The sequence below is a fragment of the Leuciscus leuciscus genome (genome assembly GCF_965113295.1).
Source record: "Leuciscus leuciscus genome assembly, chromosome: 21".
NCBI lineage: Eukaryota > Metazoa > Chordata > Actinopteri > Cypriniformes > Leuciscidae > Leuciscus > Leuciscus leuciscus.
In genome coordinates this window covers 29,813,789-29,830,667 of record NC_138745.1, presented here as the reverse complement: position 1 = coordinate 29,830,667, position 16,879 = coordinate 29,813,789, and the positions used below count along the sequence as shown (strand labels likewise).

Sequence of the window (16,879 nt, the reverse complement as noted above, 5' to 3'; positions counted from 1 at the left end):
TTTATAACGATATGCTGATCATATTTTGCTCAAAGCATGACTAGATAACGACTCTGTTACCAGTGTAAATTTGCACATGTATAAACACCCCTTGACTAAAAGTTTACTTTGTTTATTTTGTAAAGCAAGATGCCAGCAACTAAAATGTGAGCCATGTTAGAACCTTGTGATTTACAACGAGAAGCTGAGAGTATATAAATGTGCTTGTTTGTGTGTGTGTACGGACGTGGGTCACAGGAAGGTGCATAACTTTTATGTAGGTCATGTTTGGAGGTGAGAGGGGTCAGTAACTGGATCTGTAAAGTGAAGGGCTTTGACTTGGCTTCAGGAGGGTGACAATTAATGTCAGGGGTACAACTGTGAGAAAGAACTCGAGAGGTCTCTCAACCCTTGTTCAGAGAATGTGCAAGTCTGTCTATGTGTATATCAGATAGCATGCTATGGCTGCGTATGACTGCGAACTACCTCACAATACAATAGACATTGCGATACATGTGCCACGATGCATCACGTCATAATTGGTTCACGATTAAAACTGTGCTAAGCAGGAGAAAGACTCTCACACATTTTGCTTCACTTTTGTCCAGTACGCCAATTTCAAAATTAGTGATTATTTAGATGACAAGCTTCTTCATTAATTGAGCTGTAGGAAAATAGTTATTATATTTTTTAGTATAAAAGAATCTCAAATTAAAACCCAGTACATGACAATTTGAAATATGACATAAACACATTAAATATTCTAAATGTTTGCTTAAACCAGAAGGCTTTTCCAAAGATAAGAATTTAATAAGTTTAAGTGACAGCTTTTGCTGTTTATGTTTGTTTTGTTGTTTATGTCTGATGATGTTTAACATTGTAAACACTTTATCTATACACACAAATTTTCCTCACAACGCTGCTTTGATAATTTACATCCTAGTATCAAAACCATAGAGGGCTTGACTATCTCTCTTTATAATATAATATAATCTCATACATACACACACAAACAAGGACACACATACACATTTACAACAAGTGTCTTATGACTTTCTCAGCAGAACACACATTGTGTTCGCCCCCTCAAATACACACACACACACACACACACACACACACACACACACACACACACACACACACACACACACACACACACACGCAAACAGCCTCTTATGCAGCTGATCCCCAGAGCCGTTTGGGGGGCCAGGGCACAGTGCTGGCTGTCAACAGCTGCCTGAAAGGCATTCTGGGAATCCATCCCCCAGTGGGCACTGAAGAGAGAGAGCAGGTGGAGACTGCGCCACAGACACTTCCATACACACACAAACACACCTGATGCCATTATCTACCTCACAACCTGAACATGGCTTAGCAGGACATACATTTGCAACTTTTGCCACTAAGATGAGAGCAAGCAAGCAGCCTTTGATGAAGAGTGGAACAAGGGATTGATAATGTGCAGGTCACAGGGAACAACTCTAAAAGGCGAGAGATGTCTGCCATGAGAGTGACCCTCATGCAGACACAGATGGGAATGCAAGGGATCAGTTACTCACAAGTCGGGTGTCACCACTTGTTTATGTTGTTCGATTTGTGCAGGCTTTGATCCCGAGAAAACAGTTAGAGCTATTTTTAACTACAGAGATGGTGTCTAGGCAACTTTTTATGTTGTATAGCACAGCATCAAGGTGCAGAAAGATGCTTATGAGTCCAAAAGCGCCATCCGCGTACCTCTTGTGACCAGCTTGCAATGAACGATTAATTATTCATAAGAAAATTCTGTCATCATTTACCCTCCCTCAAGTAGTTTCAAACCCTATTGAATTTCACTTTTCTGTCAAGAACAAAAGGTTAATTTAATTAATATTCCGGTCAGTCTTCAGCATAATTTTTAAAAAAAGGCCTGCAAACTCCAAAATGACCAAAAAAGTATCGTAACACGTAAAACTGACATGTTTAAAAAAATAAAAAAAATTAAAAAATAATAATAATTCACATAAAATCACAAAACTTTTAATATAAATTCACAGATTACCTAAACAATATGTACATTATATTAAAAAAATATTTTAGCCATTTTTGTTTTCACAAACTGTGAATATTATGAACAGTATTGTAATTTGTTGCCGTTTTTTAAAACATAAAAAAACAAAACAAAAAAAACCCATTAAAGTATGTGGGTCAAATTTACCCGCAATCATCATAATCGTAATAGAAACGCACATTCCACAACTTTACAGGCATTTTCATGGCCCCAAAGTGAGAAAGTCACAATTTTAAGGAGAACACCATAGATTACCCAGTATTTCAGACAACTCCAAAAAAAAAAAAAAAAAAAAAAAAAAATCGAAATGGGTCAAACTGACCTGCAACCTAATACAATGGTTGAAAGTCTTTCATGCAACTAATGCACTATATTCCAAGTCTTCTGAAATCATATGATAACTTTGTGAGAAACAGACCAAAAGTCGTTTATTGAAAGTCATACAGATGTGGAACAACCTGAGAGTGAGTAAATCCCTTTAAGTGGCGTTTACATTTGCAGCGATTCACAGTGACAAAGTGACTGTTTTCAATAAGAGTTGGTGATTTTAGGTGACGAGCAACAGGTTGTGTGATCCACCTTCTAAAACAGTTGGATACTCGAGGAGAAATCTGTAGCCAACAAACATTACTGCAACATGGTGACCTCCATCTAATCTCTGTCAGTGCAAACGCACCTTTACTGATTCTTTAACGCGTGAGTTACTGCATAGCCACAGAAAGCTATAGGAAACAACAAGTCTTGATAGCATACATTAACAGCAGCTGCGTTTGCTCAATCTTGTTTTGCCAATAAAGACGTCTCTTGAATATTTTCATCTAAGTGGAGGCATTTTATTGCCACAAAATTGTGAAACCTTCACAGATAATACAGAGCAATTTATTCAACATGCTCTTAAGGGCATGTCTGTGAATGTAAATATTTGTTATTGGCTTTGAGCATCGTGGAACTACACTGGTTGATGTTTTTGTATATTTTAAAGTAAACTAACCTAGGGCGGTTCTCAATGTATCAACCAAAGCAGCTCAAAACTGACTTCAGCACTCGCAGCAATTTAGTATCATTTCACCTTCCTCCGCAGATTCCTCTCTGTCTCCTTAGAAAAACCTCGAAAGTGGTAGCAAAGTGTTATCCTGTCAGAAAGAAGTTGAAATAGTACACCAAGCACTTGGCAGTAGAAGTGCATGTGGGTTTATGTCCGTGCAGAGCCTGCAGGAACAATGCAAAGGGAGTCTTACAATATAAAGGAGCCGCTGATGTCTGTGAACTAGACCCAACAGCGCTGAGCAAAACTACCCACAAAAAAACAACAACTACAATATATCAATCCTGCAAAAGACTTTATGTGAGCATAGCTGTCGTTACAGCGAGCCAAAAGACGGTACCGAGACCAGACACAAAAAGGAAGAGAGCGGGGTGTTGTGGGTTAATGATGCACGGCGAGAGCACATACGTGTTACGGGCCTCAATGGGGCGGAATGGTGGAATAAACCTTTTCCGTCGCATGATGGATTTCACTTTCCCAGTGCACAGGCAACAGCTTTATCACAGGAGAGAGAGAGAGAGAGAGAAAGCAATTTTCCATCCTAAGACAGACATGAGAGAGAGAGACACTCGGAAAACCAGAAAAAAAGATCCGTAGTTCCTTTTCAATCCTGAAATAATTATTTAAATGGTTTAAATTAGTAAAATAAACACTTTTCTAGCAAGATTATAATAATTAGTGACATTTAATATCTTAATCATCTGGTGAAAATGAAATGTAGACCCATTATAATCACTTCCATTCATGAATGCAGCACAAAGGCCTTCTTTAAAAAACATAAGTAGACTTTTTCTTGCGTTTTTGGCATACTTTGTTCCTCAGCCGCATTTGAAATATAAGAGCTGTTTTAAATGATTAGTTTGCACTAGTGTTGATGTGGTTCTTATTGTTAGGTGTTTAACGCTGTGGGTGTCCTGAGAGCTGCTGTGTGTAATGTGTGTGTTATCTTTCCATGTGACCCGTGCCAGCAGTACAAACCATGCCAGTCCTGTGGTCCCTATGCCACTGTGAATCAGAGAGAAAACAAGACAGAGAGGGAGAATTGCAGAGAAATGCCAAGTGAAAAATGGAATTGCATGTGGGTCAGCCCAGTTTAACCTTTTTTCTTTCCTTGTGCACTTCTGCCTGCAAGGCAAGCTCTGAAAGAACAAACAAATAAACACATCTAGAACAAATCTAGTCACAACTTACCGTTTTTAAAAGACTGATGGCGTGTTCATATAATATAAGAATTACTTTATGATGTTCCAAACTAGGGTTGTCACGGTACCAAGATTTCAGTAGTCGGTACCAATCCCAGAAAAATTGAGGATCTCTGTACAAATTTCGCTCAAACAATCAAGCATTTGAAAGCAGCATCTATCAGTACTACCAGTACTGCATACATGCAGTATTGAAGACAATAGCAATACATATGAAGACTTCAAAAAGCCTCTAAATGCCATCTGACATTTTCTTCTAGAATGATCTTTTTTTTCAAGCTTGTTTATGTTCAGTTATTTCCCTTAAATGGCAATGAAAATTACCTATTAATTGTCATTAAAGTGAAATTACTGAATCTAAATATACGAGCTTGATAAAAATGCTCATTTTAGAAGAAAATTTCAGATGGCACTTAGAGGCTTTTGCATCTGAAGTCTTCATATATTAATATACTTTATTATAGCTGATGTTTTCTGATTTGCTTTTTTTGTTTTCTGATTAGTTCTTCAATATTTTGCAAGAAACTATTTTAATAAATGAACTCATTTACATTTACATGCATGCATTTAGCAGATGCTTTAATCCAAAGGAACTTACAATAGAGGAACATAATAATAATAATAATAAGTCAATGCCTTTGCGTTCTTTCACAAATGTTTTGCGTTCCCCGAGAAACTTTGCGTTCGCTCGGAAAACTGTTGTGTTCTTTGCGAGCGAATGAAAAGTTTCTCGGAGGAATGCAAAACATTTGTGAAAGAACGCGAAAGCATTGGCAAATAATCACAGAGCCAATAATATTCATAACTATACAATGTCATGTTAGAAAGCTAGGAAATGTATTAAATATTAATTTATTTAACATAGTAATTTATTGTTTATTATTTTATTAGTGATAAAGTATTTTTCCATTTGCAAAGCCACGTGTTTTTTCATAGAAACTAAATATTCTGAAGGCTCTCTTCAAGTTCTTATAATAACGATAACTCGTGAACTATAAATTCAGTAGTAGCAGTACTATCAAATAACACATGGATATTAGCCTGGTCATAATTCTGCTTTATTTCCCAATCACAGGCAACATAATCCACAATATGTGCACATATTGCTTTTATTTTTAGCCATTGATGTGTTCGTGTTCAAGGCATATTGTTTTGCCTTTGGAAATGAATTTGGGAAATGTATCATGGCAGTTGCAGACTAATCCAGTGTTACAGAAACATGCAAGAAGCCTCGTGCACACCACAGCTCCAGTAACAGACACTTGAGGGTTGGCAGTCTCAGCACAACTGGGCTGATCTCCCATACAAACACACAAAACAGAAAGAAAGAGAGACTTCTGTGGTGTATATATAACTCACCTATGAATGCTGGATTCATCCTTATTCTTGTGGTTAAATCTCTCAGGTGGCCACCGTCTCTCTAAACATACAAGCACCATACGGATGTTAAAGTCTGCACACGGTGCAATAAACCATGTTTCGGTGTTTAAGGTGTTAGTCTGAATACCATATAATCCTTACCGCAATATCCGTGGATTTATGATGCATAATTAGCAGGTTGAGATGTTCCAACATTCTTTCCTTTGTTCTTACGTATTCCGCAGACATTTGAAGAGATGATCTCTGTTGTTATTTAAAGAGTCTCATAATTCCCAAAGAGACACTGCACACTTTTTACTGGACTCGTTTCAGGATCAATAGAGGTTTTTCTGCATATAATTCACAATCTAGACAAATAACATGAAACGTGTGCATATGTGTTTGTTGAATTCATTCATCCTCTTTATGAATATACATTCAGCGAGACGTAAGCTCACCCTACAAGTCAGTACGGCTGGCAGACAAATCAGTCATCAGGAGAGAGTGACCCACTCTGGCACCGGAGCACTGACGAATGAAGCCCGCTGGCAGAGCTTGGCTCTTTTGCATAAAGATAGAGTGTAGGCCTGTGATGGATACTGTAACCACAGACTCCTCAGACGAGGTCCAGTAATTTAATGAGTCCCAAACTGAACACTTCTAATTGCTAATGGAACCAGCCTTGACTCGCCATAAAACAGTCTGGAGGAACTTTGACAGAATGCCTTGTCTAAATGATGGAGGAGAAGCACTTCTTTGCTTGTTTTGCTTTCTTGTTTGTGAAAAATGAAGCATTTATGGGACATCGATTACTTGCAATAAAGTGAAAAAAGGTGCTGTATTTGTTAAAAAACAGAGCAAGGGAAATAATACCAAAGGGAAGGATTAAACACTAAGACTGATTTCTACTTATTTTAGTCACAGGGTTTCCACATTTTCTGACCAATGAATTTCCATGACTTTTCCAGTCATTTCTTGGTCAAGGATAAAAAAAAATAAAAAAAATTCTGAGATCATACTCACAAAAAGTCTATAAAATTGTTAGAGAAGTCTATATAGATAATATTTCCATGACTTTTCCAGTATTTTTTATGATTTGTAAAAGCTTTTTTTAAATAATGTTTTTGATTATCACACTCACAAAGAGTAATTTCTTGCCTTAGAAATGATTCAGAGCAAAACAAGAAAAGAAAAAAAATAGACTTAATAAATATCCATGACTTTTCCATAACCTTTTATGATTTTATTAATTGCCATGACTTTTTCAGTCACACTTTTGAAATTCCCTATAGTTTTTCAGGACACCAAACGAAATTGCAAAGTTTTCTTTGAGTATCCCAACTTTGTGCAACATAACATGGGTCAGGATTACAGGTTTGTCTAAGCAATGTGAGATAAGGAAGTAATTCCTGCATTTTTCCTTTTCAATTACTTGAATGGTAATAAACTAAACTACATCTACAGTAGATGCTGAAAATAAATGTAATTAAAATACATTTAAATCATAATTTTTTAACTAGTTCCTCATTTGTCCAGTACTCAAAACAAAAAATCAACCACTAGCTTGTATGACCCCTTCACGACCTGGCCCTAAAGCCTAAAACATTTAATAACACTCAGGCCGCACACTAGTACTGTATCTATGTCATTCTTTTGAGAGTGAGTGTGACAGCATTTTTAAAGAGCTTGGACAGATGAGACAGGAAAAGATTGTTTTTAATGACATCCTCCTGAAACAGGACACCCTGAGAACTGCGATGCCTCTGAGGTCCTCCAAATCTCTCATTCCTTCATCCTTTTGAAAGACACACCCTTCAGCTACTGTCTCAAGTACTGACGTTTCCGCTGTCTCTGCTGAAATACAAGTAGTTATTACTTGTATTTGTTTGTACATTGACTGTTGACCACAATTCACTGTATATAGAGGTCACAGAAAGTATTTGGGCACTTTAGACACTTACAAATCTATTAATGTCATTAACAAAATATCAAAATAATCAAACCAATTTATTATAAAGATTTAAAATATGAAAACCAATGGGATTTTTATTTTATTTTATTTTTATTACTTAAAGTATCATAAGGTTTAAAACTTGAAAATAAATTAAATGTAACAATATTTATATTTTACTTTTTGGTTGTCAGGTTCATGGTTAATGTGATGAACTCAATGCTATCATACCAATTAGTACGAGTGAGTACAAGGTGGCTAAATCGTATGAATTCGTACTATTTGTCTAAACCCCAGTGATGGGTAGGTTTAGGGGCGGGGTCAGGGGTAGGCCATTCGTACGAATTGGGCAACTCGTAAAATATGTACGATTTAGCAAAAATCACACAAATTCGTACGATTGAGTTCGTATGAATTCGTACGAATTAGCCACCTTGTAAAATACGTACAAATTGCTGTGAGATCGGGTTGGATGAACTACATCTGCGGTTATTTTGCTAGAACCAAAAAGGAAAAATGTTAGTTCTGAGAAAAGCTTGGGCTTAATTTGTCTTCAGATGCCACTTTCTTAGATATTTTGTTATTGAAATACATTTTAAGTGTGGCATGCAAATACACACAGTCACAACAGCAAGTTGCACATTAGAAGAGGGTGAGAAATCAAAAAAGAAAATAGTCTGTGAGCCACTTTTTAAATCACCAATGCTCTACGGCAGTGCTTCGAATGATCAACTCAAGAGGAACTGGCCTTTTCTTATCCACATTAGTTTATCAAACTCACATAACTCAAGTTATATTTAGCCATAGTCTTCTGGAAGTATTTATTACTCCTCCTCATTTTATCTCTGAGGAAGTTTGAAATCCTCCTTTTTGTTCGGAGCAAGAGACCTTTGGGAAAACAGCTTGGGAAAATGCTTTAATAGAGATTTATGTCCTTTAAAAAAAAAATTAAAAAAAATTTCTCTCAGTCAGATCCCTTCCTGTTTCCTTCCGGTGTTTACTGTACACAGGCGGACCATTGTGGGTGATTCATTTTCATTTGCTTATCACCTTAATTGAGGTCCCTCAGAGTCTTCGCAACAACCATAATTCTATTAAACAAACTCTTCCGAGACATTTTATTAACACAAACGAGGCATCAGGCCCTCCCACCACACCTAATGATCCAGTGGTGTAGTCTAGTTTTTTGTAGTGAGTATACTGTGATACACAACCGAATTTCTGTGTGTTTTAATAAACTATTATTTTTATTATTATTATTATTATTATTAAGCCTACTTGAAGTATATATTTCTGTTATAATTTCTTCAAGTTATACCGAACTTTTATTTTGACAGGTTGTCGTAAAGACATTACAGTTTCTGTCTGTATATGATACGAATGAATGACAATAGTTTTATCAAATGAAATGGTGAAATTCTCGTGAAGTGACTCTCATAGCAGCTCTGCGATGAAGTTCACATGTGTAGCCTACATCATGTCTCAACACAGTGACACGCTGAAAACACCACGAGCGTCACGCGTGCTTAAGTGTGTGTGTAGTGGAGCGCACATTGAGCGCTCATTCCCAGAGACACGTAAAACAGTTGCAGTCTCTTTGAACTTTAATATTCACAGACACTAGTCCATATCGAGATTTGATTCATTGTACAGCCCTACTTTTGATTTATTCATTCAAAAATGGCCAAATTCTGTGACGTTCTGCTTTATACAGCAAGTTCCATTTGTGACTGGATTCCGCAATTCGATCCGTGTCGCTTCGCAAACGCAGACGGGGTGAATTTATGAATGAAAGTGAGAAAGTTCTGACACAAAACGAAGTTGTTACGTATCCTCACGCTTTTTTAAGTGGGTATATGGAAATCCTTGGCCTTTCCTAGTGGGTATACGGCGTATGCCTGCGTATCACGTAGACTACACCACTGTAATGATCCTCTAAGCACACGACAATCCCACACATCAATGTTCCGACATACAGCCAGATCAGACCACGAGGTCCTTAATCACTTCATCAGAGAAGAGTGAAGAACGGACTCAGAAGTCCTGCCTAGTTATTGGGTCTTCCTATACCTATGACTTCGGTTTGAAAACCTTTGACCCTGCAAATAACTTGTCCCACATTGTTTGTGCTAAAATCATACAGCTTCTTGCTTTCTCATGAGATCGGGCTGAACGCTGCACCATATTTGACGTAACGGATTTAAATATGTGGAAATGTGTTAATGATGTGTAGGATGTGTAAATGTCAATGTCATTTTTAAGTGCTCATTTACCTGTCATCACTTTCTCACACTGACACAAATACTGATGCGGAGCTTCTTTAAACTACTGCACTGAAAGATTTAGAGCTGGCAGAATGCTTTCCGCATAATTGCAAAAAAAAAAAAAAACACACACACACACATTTGTTTTTAATCTACTCACTTCTGCTGCCTCAAACTGTGCGTAAATGACCAACTGCCTCCTCTGCAATTTTCATACATCGCACTGCTCGTGATAGCTAATGTATATGCAAATCAGATGCCATTATATATCAGATGTTAAATCACCGAGAATATGAATGCAGCTAATACGCATTTTATTCTCTATATTTTGGCAAATGTGTTTTCCTTAAGCGATGCTCGTACAGTGATCCAGGCCTCATTATAATCCATTTCAATCTCTAATCGTTCTTTTCACGCCCCGTTTTTATTCATAGACTTTGTTTGGTGTGTGCAGGGCATTTGTCTTTCAAGCATGGCCTCCTCGCTCAATCTCTCTCTCGATTCCCCAAAAATTCACACATTATCTTCCTTCAGCACTCTCCCATTATGCTAATGCGTTTTGAGGAGCGATTGCATCAGTATAAAAAAATAGAGTAAAATCTCTCTGATTGATTAGGCGAGTTATCATATCGGGACGGCCCACCCCAACACCCCTATATGCCATTAAGCCCGACACAGACAACTCTTCATTTATAATCACTGCCAGGAAGAGTGTGTAGCTTTGAATATAAGTGTGTTTAGCAAGAGTTGTTTTTGAAATGAGCACATTAGTTTTAAGACAGATAACTATGATTGTGTATAAATACACCACCGAAAGAAGCATCATCGTTCACATAGATGTCAGATACTTTATGTCAGTTTGTGTTAAAATTACCAGTCCTTTGTTTTCCGGGACAGGCTCCATGACCCCTAAGCTTGCCAACATTCAAAATTTTAATTCTTCCATTGTTTTTCTTGTTTGCAGAAGTGGCATATTTTCCAAACAGTCACTCTATCAAAAACCAATCTTTCTGTTTTGTTTCAAGACAACGGGCAAGTTCTCAATAGGTCTTTTGTTAAAGTCTTACAACAGCATCCTTCTGTAATCCATTCCTCATCTTCTCCTCTTCATTTAAATAACAGTCCCGTCGGAAACCTAACCGTTGTTGACAGCTTTTCACAACACCCTCCGTCACACCTCCTATCAGCAAAAGGACCGTTTCTACCCAGCGGTATGGATTTTCCTTCTCTGTAGGAAAAAGGAAGAGGTATTTCTACATGTTTCTATTCTCCCAGGACAGATATTTCTTTTTATCAGGGTTCACCGCATATTTTTTGGTTCTGTTGAATCTGGGTTCAAGCCCAGTCCAACCACTGCTCAGTTCAGACACGTTACAAACCACAAAGGCTTTCTTCATTTCCCTACTCATCTCTTCCCCTCTATTTCAATCTCCCTGCATATTAAACATACTAATTCAACCACCGCAGATAGCGCAGTTCTTTCATTTTACCGTCACGGTCACCTGTACCACATGATTCAGCCTCTGCAGGATCTGAACGAGGTGCACGCAGCTCCATTTTTCCTTGAGCTATTTACTTAATGGCTAATGCAAAAAAAGGCCTCCAAAATGGAAATAGCACATTAGCCCTCCCCTTTTTTCCCATTTTCTAGCCCTCCTGCCTTTCTTCACACTTCTCGTTCGGATAAATTACAGTGCTAACACATTATTACGAGGCACATTACTTGTTCCGCCCAATATGTAAGAGGAAAGGGGGACGAAATCCCATCAAATATTTAAAGCAACAGACTTATAATCGGCCTTGTGACGGGCAACCACACTGGGTTTTTTTTATTTCTGAACATAGTACTGAGCAAAAAAATCCTTGTAGAATGTAGTATATGAGAGTATATGTAACTAGATTTGCATTTCCTGAAGGAAAGGCAGCAAAAAAATTGGTGTTTTAGGTAGAAAGTTTAATGTAAGCTTATAGGTTTAAACTTTGGTTTTAAATAGATGTAATAAAGAAAAGAAAGATCTTAATTCAGTATGCAAATACATGCAAGAAAGAAGATTGTGATTCAGTATGCAAATATTACCTATGGCGCAGGATCAACATTATGACATTTGGTTACAATGCACTTGAGAACTTATGACAGTGTGAACCAATGAATGTCATTGACATTGTTTGGCTTTTTTAGCATACTAAATGTTGTATAGGAAATAAAATATTTATGTATGCATTTAGATAAATAAATAGTTAATTAAAAACTAAAAAAGTTTTTAAATTAACATATTTAAAATTTAAAACAAACCCCTAACCAGAATGTTTAAGCAATATTAATCTGTGTGCTGCCTTGCAAGCACTGTAATGAGTTTATATGAAGCATGGGATAAAATGGCATTTTTAAACATGCTAATCTGAGCTGTGAAGTCTGTATGATGGCAGGCTGTAGCAGCGCAGGGAAGAGCTGTGAGTGAACTGGCACCATGACAGGCAGAGCAGGATGGGAGTCTTTTGTGTTAGCAGAGCTCAAAGTATAAGAGTATTATGGAAAGAGAGAGAGAGAGAGAGAGAGAGAGAGAGAGAGAGAGAGAGAGAGAGAGAGAGAGAGAGAGAGAGAGAGAGAACTGATGAGGAACAGAGACTGAGTGAAGAACAGACTCAAGTATAATCATATGGAAAGAGCTCAGGAATGAGAGAGAGAGAGAGAGAGAGAGAGAGAGAGAGAGAGAGAGAGAGAGAGAGAGAGAGAGAGAGAGAGAGAGAGAGAGAGAGAGAGAGAGACAGTAAAGTGCAAGTAAGGCTGATGAAAGAGCAGAAATTAAACAAGGAAGAAATAAAGATTATAGCTTACAGTAAGAGAAGAAAAGTTTAAGACAACCAGTGAGGGACTTAGGGAGAGAGCAGACTCTGTATAATCAGCTTTGCTCCTCACTCTTCCATAAAGTGCTTGATGGTTCATCCCTAAGCCTTCTTTTTTTTTATCATCTTCCCTTTTCCCTACTTTCATCCATTCCCAAACCGCACTAGTCGGCCTTCTAACTCATATTATTGGTCTAAATAGGTCAATAAAAGTGGTGCAGACACCAAAACGTCTGTATTATAATATAAAAAGGAATTAAACCTCTGGCTTTTGTAGAAATACCATTACCAGGTTGACCCTGCACAGCTTCAGATTGTTTAAACAGGTTTTTTCTGTATGCTTTTTGTGTCCAAAATGGGCTAAACGTACATATCATATAATAGCTCAGGCTGACATCCCAATCTGCATACTATATCTAACATAGTATGCAAGCTTATAGATTAGTACATTTCAAATCACAGTATGTTGAAAATAGTATCAAAAGGTGCTGGGTTGGCATCTGGTGTGTTTTTTTTCAGTTTTTTTGTTTTGTTTTAGTTTTAGCAAATTACTATCATTATTGTTCATTCTTTTGGTTAGGCGCCAAAATATCAGAGATAGTATTCATAAAACAGGAGGAGAAAAATAACCAAATGACATCCACTGGGATTCTTAAATGCACATCCAATGCTTTTCCATCAATGGACGCTTTACTAAGTTATTGGAGAGGAGTATTCATATTTATAAATGACCATTTGAACATGAAAGATATGTCCAGACTGTATTTCTACTACAAACATGCATACTTGTAGAATGTATTCAAAAAGTAGGTTCTTTATCAAATGTAAGCACATGCACAGCAATAAATTAAAAACAACCCAAAACACCACAGCAACATATTGGCAAGTTTTGTTGAGGCAAAGACTACGAGTTTTCGGCTAATATCGCCCACAACACAAATGCAAGAAGGTTGGTTTGTTTGCAACTATTTTATATGACATTATACTATAATTATATCCCATAATGCACTGGTGCACTAGTTTACTATTATTATTTCTATATCATACTAAATCACATTTCAAACAAGGCACAATTATAAAACACTTTATAATCAGTAGTACAGTGGCTATAATTATTACAGTACCGTTCATTTGTTTGGTGCCAGAAATGTTTCTTGAGCATCAAATCATCATATTAGAATGATTTCTGAAAAATCATGTGACACTGAAGACTGGAGTAATGATGCTGAAAATTCAGCTTTGCCATCACAGGAATAAAATGTAATTTAGAATATTACTGTTTTTACTGTATTTTTGATCATGCAGCCTTAGTGATCATAAGAGACTTCTTTCAAAACTGTCCCCAAACTTTTGACTAACCATTGTCCACAGACAGACAGGTTTTGGTGCCTTTAGAGCAGAACAATGGCTGCCTTTATTCAGCTGCTGTTCTACATGATCTTATATTGTGGGAGGACCAGGTGCCGGGAATTGAGTTGGGAATTCCCTTCTTTACAGCATTGGTGGTGTGTGAGTGTGCACCCATGTGCTGGCCCTATTTGCATTCACACAAGCATACCCCACACTATTAGTTATTAAGTCATATACTTACATTAACTTTTATTACTTCAGTTTTACTGAAGCAGCAAACACGGAGTGATCCGGGAGTGAACTCAGAAGCAAACGGTGACATCAGTCTCTATTTCAACAGATTAAAAAATCCCGATGATGAACGAGCCTCTTGGACTTATTTCACAGCCATAGGGCATTGGTTTCAGAACTGCTGGTCCATATTAGACAAGCAATGAGAGCACAGTGTCTAATTTATAGCTCTGTTACCAGAGCAACACACAAAAGAGGAGAGTTTGAGCACAGAGCAGCTTGTTCATGTCATCTTCACCCAGTTTGATTTATAGTGGCTCTGATGATTTTCTCTCCTTGGGAGAATGCTGAACCATCTCTTCTGGTCCTAATCTCAGGACGTGGACTAGACAAAATAATATTTTTTGCAAGTTTCATTCATGATGTTCGCGATACAAATGAGGCTCTCTGAGACCAACTTTCTACATGACTATACTTTTTTAAATTGTCGACTACAGATTAAAGGAATAGTTCAACCAAAAATAACAGTTCTGTCATAATTTACTCACCCTAATATCACACATATGAGTTACTTTCTTTCTTCTAAGGAATATAACAGAAGAAATTTAACAGTTTTTCCATGCAATTACAATGGGGTCCAAAGCTTTCAAGCTTCAAAAAGGACTCAATAGCACCATAAAACGATCATATACACTTTTTAAAAAGTAGTCTATATGACTCATGCTAATAAATATACTACGTCTTTAGAAGCCATACAATTCTCGCGAGGGATAGGCCAAAACTGTAAGGAAAAAAGTAACAATGTGAAATTCACAACCAAACTATTCTTTTGAGTCATATTGTTCCAATGGAGGAGTTGATTCTGTTCACAAATACAGCCTGAATGATCTACCGGTATTCATGAATGACTAAATGACTGATCCAGTTTTCGAGTTCAACTCACTGACTCAATGTTTTGTTCACAGTGGTTAATAGGCTCACTGGAAGTGAATATTATCAGTGAATAATGGCATAAATTTAGGTCTGTACTTCACAGAAAGCTATTGTATGGCTTCAAAATATTCAATTATTATTTAAATTATTCACTGGTTGTTTATAACAGCAGATGTGTTGGTGCAAGCTCTTTCCACAAAGTGTGTCTGCTTCAGGGTACCTCTTTTATATCCAAAACCGTCAAGAATGAAACTTGCAAAAAGTCCACATTCTCAGAATTTACAACCGAATGAAGTAATGTTTTTCAACAGTACTGCAGGCTCATCTAATCAGAATTTAGAGTTGGAAGAACCTGATTCTTTACTCTGCATACTGCATCTGCAGACAGAGGGGTCAAAACCCACCGGCAATGATATTAGAGCCCTCATAGAGAACACAGAAGGGGTAAAATACCAAGCAAAACATCACAGTAGAGCCTAGAGCACAACTTGAACTAGCAGTCAGTGCAGGTCTCTCACCCACAGCGTCACAACTAACAACAAGAACTCTGACATGTGGAGCGAATCCTCTGAGCCTCTGTTATAATAGAGAGCATATGCAGACGTACTAGAGGTCTGAAAGTCATTTAGAAGAAGCAAGTACCTGCAGATTTCACTGTAGGAGTGCCAGACTAATGATACTGCGAGCATCACCGCAGCATGGCTGCCATATGTGTTGGGTTTGATCACCTCAGCTGTAGAAAACACAGAAGAACATAATGTGGTCACAGCATGTGTGTTTCTGGTTCAGCATGCCAAGCATAAAAAAAGTGTGTATTTGTGAATATATATTTTTGCTAATTAAGTCAAAGTTTATTTTCATGCATCCAAAAACTATCTAAAAACTAAAAGTGGCCAAAATACAGGTTTCAATAAAGGTTTACAATTTTAAATCAAACATGAAAATGCAACGAGATAACTTGCCCGAACCTGAGAAATTTACAGATGCTATTTGAATTAACAGTTTGAAAGCACAAAAATACTAATATTAAAATTAAATTTAAATAAATTATAAAACCCTGAAAATAAAAACTATAAAGCACCGACAATTGAAAACTGAAATAATAAATTAAACTGAGCCGAGCTTAAATTGAGCTGCACATACAAAACAATCACTCAGTCGAAGCGGTGAACGTAAGTTATGCCTTCTGTATTGAGCCCAAATGTACAATCTGTACAGATTTTTCCAACTGCTGACAAATCTAGTAAGATTCTGCTTAAATGTGCTGGTATCATCAAAAAGTGCCTGGAACTAGCAGTATAAAAGTCACTTAGCAAAAATACACAGAGATATTTTCACTGTTCTGTAATCATATCTAATTATATATAGGTATGGTACATCTCTCTGTATACCTGGACCTTATTAATAAAGTTAAGGAGTTATAGATCCAAGGTATTACTTTAAAATACTGTGAAATCAAACAGTCTGGAATGTGGATGAAGTGATTGTTGTTTTGCAGAGGTCAAGTTTTTTTGTTATTTTTTTCCTTATGTGGTTCTTACTGGGGGATTTTTAATAGGTCTGGTGTAACAGACGTCTAATCGTCCCCAGCTTCCTCTTGAAGGATCGTATCCACGCCTGGCAGAAAGACTGAACCTGGCAGAAAATCATTGCCTCTTAACGGAGGGCTTA

At 37.2% G+C, this 16,879-nt stretch overlaps 1 protein-coding gene and 2 long non-coding RNA genes across 3 annotated transcripts in view; 2 read left to right on the top strand and 1 right to left on the bottom strand.

Moving 5' to 3' along the window:
- The window catches only part of LOC309485046 (heparan sulfate glucosamine 3-O-sulfotransferase 3A1), a 34,567-nt gene that overhangs the window by 7,186 nt on the left and 10,502 nt on the right, over positions 1 to 16,879 (top strand). The gene's annotated exons all lie outside the window — the stretch shown is intronic.
- On the bottom strand, positions 1,957 to 8,125 carry LOC309485060. Its single transcript, XR_014201036.1, has 2 exons — positions 8,020 to 8,125; positions 1,957 to 7,939 (listed from the first exon to the last, which is right to left on the bottom strand). It is a non-coding gene; the product is annotated as an uncharacterized lncRNA (long non-coding RNA).
- Positions 12,428 to 12,614, top strand: LOC309485063. Its single transcript, XR_014201039.1, has 2 exons — positions 12,428 to 12,497; positions 12,562 to 12,614. It is a non-coding gene; the product is annotated as an uncharacterized lncRNA (long non-coding RNA).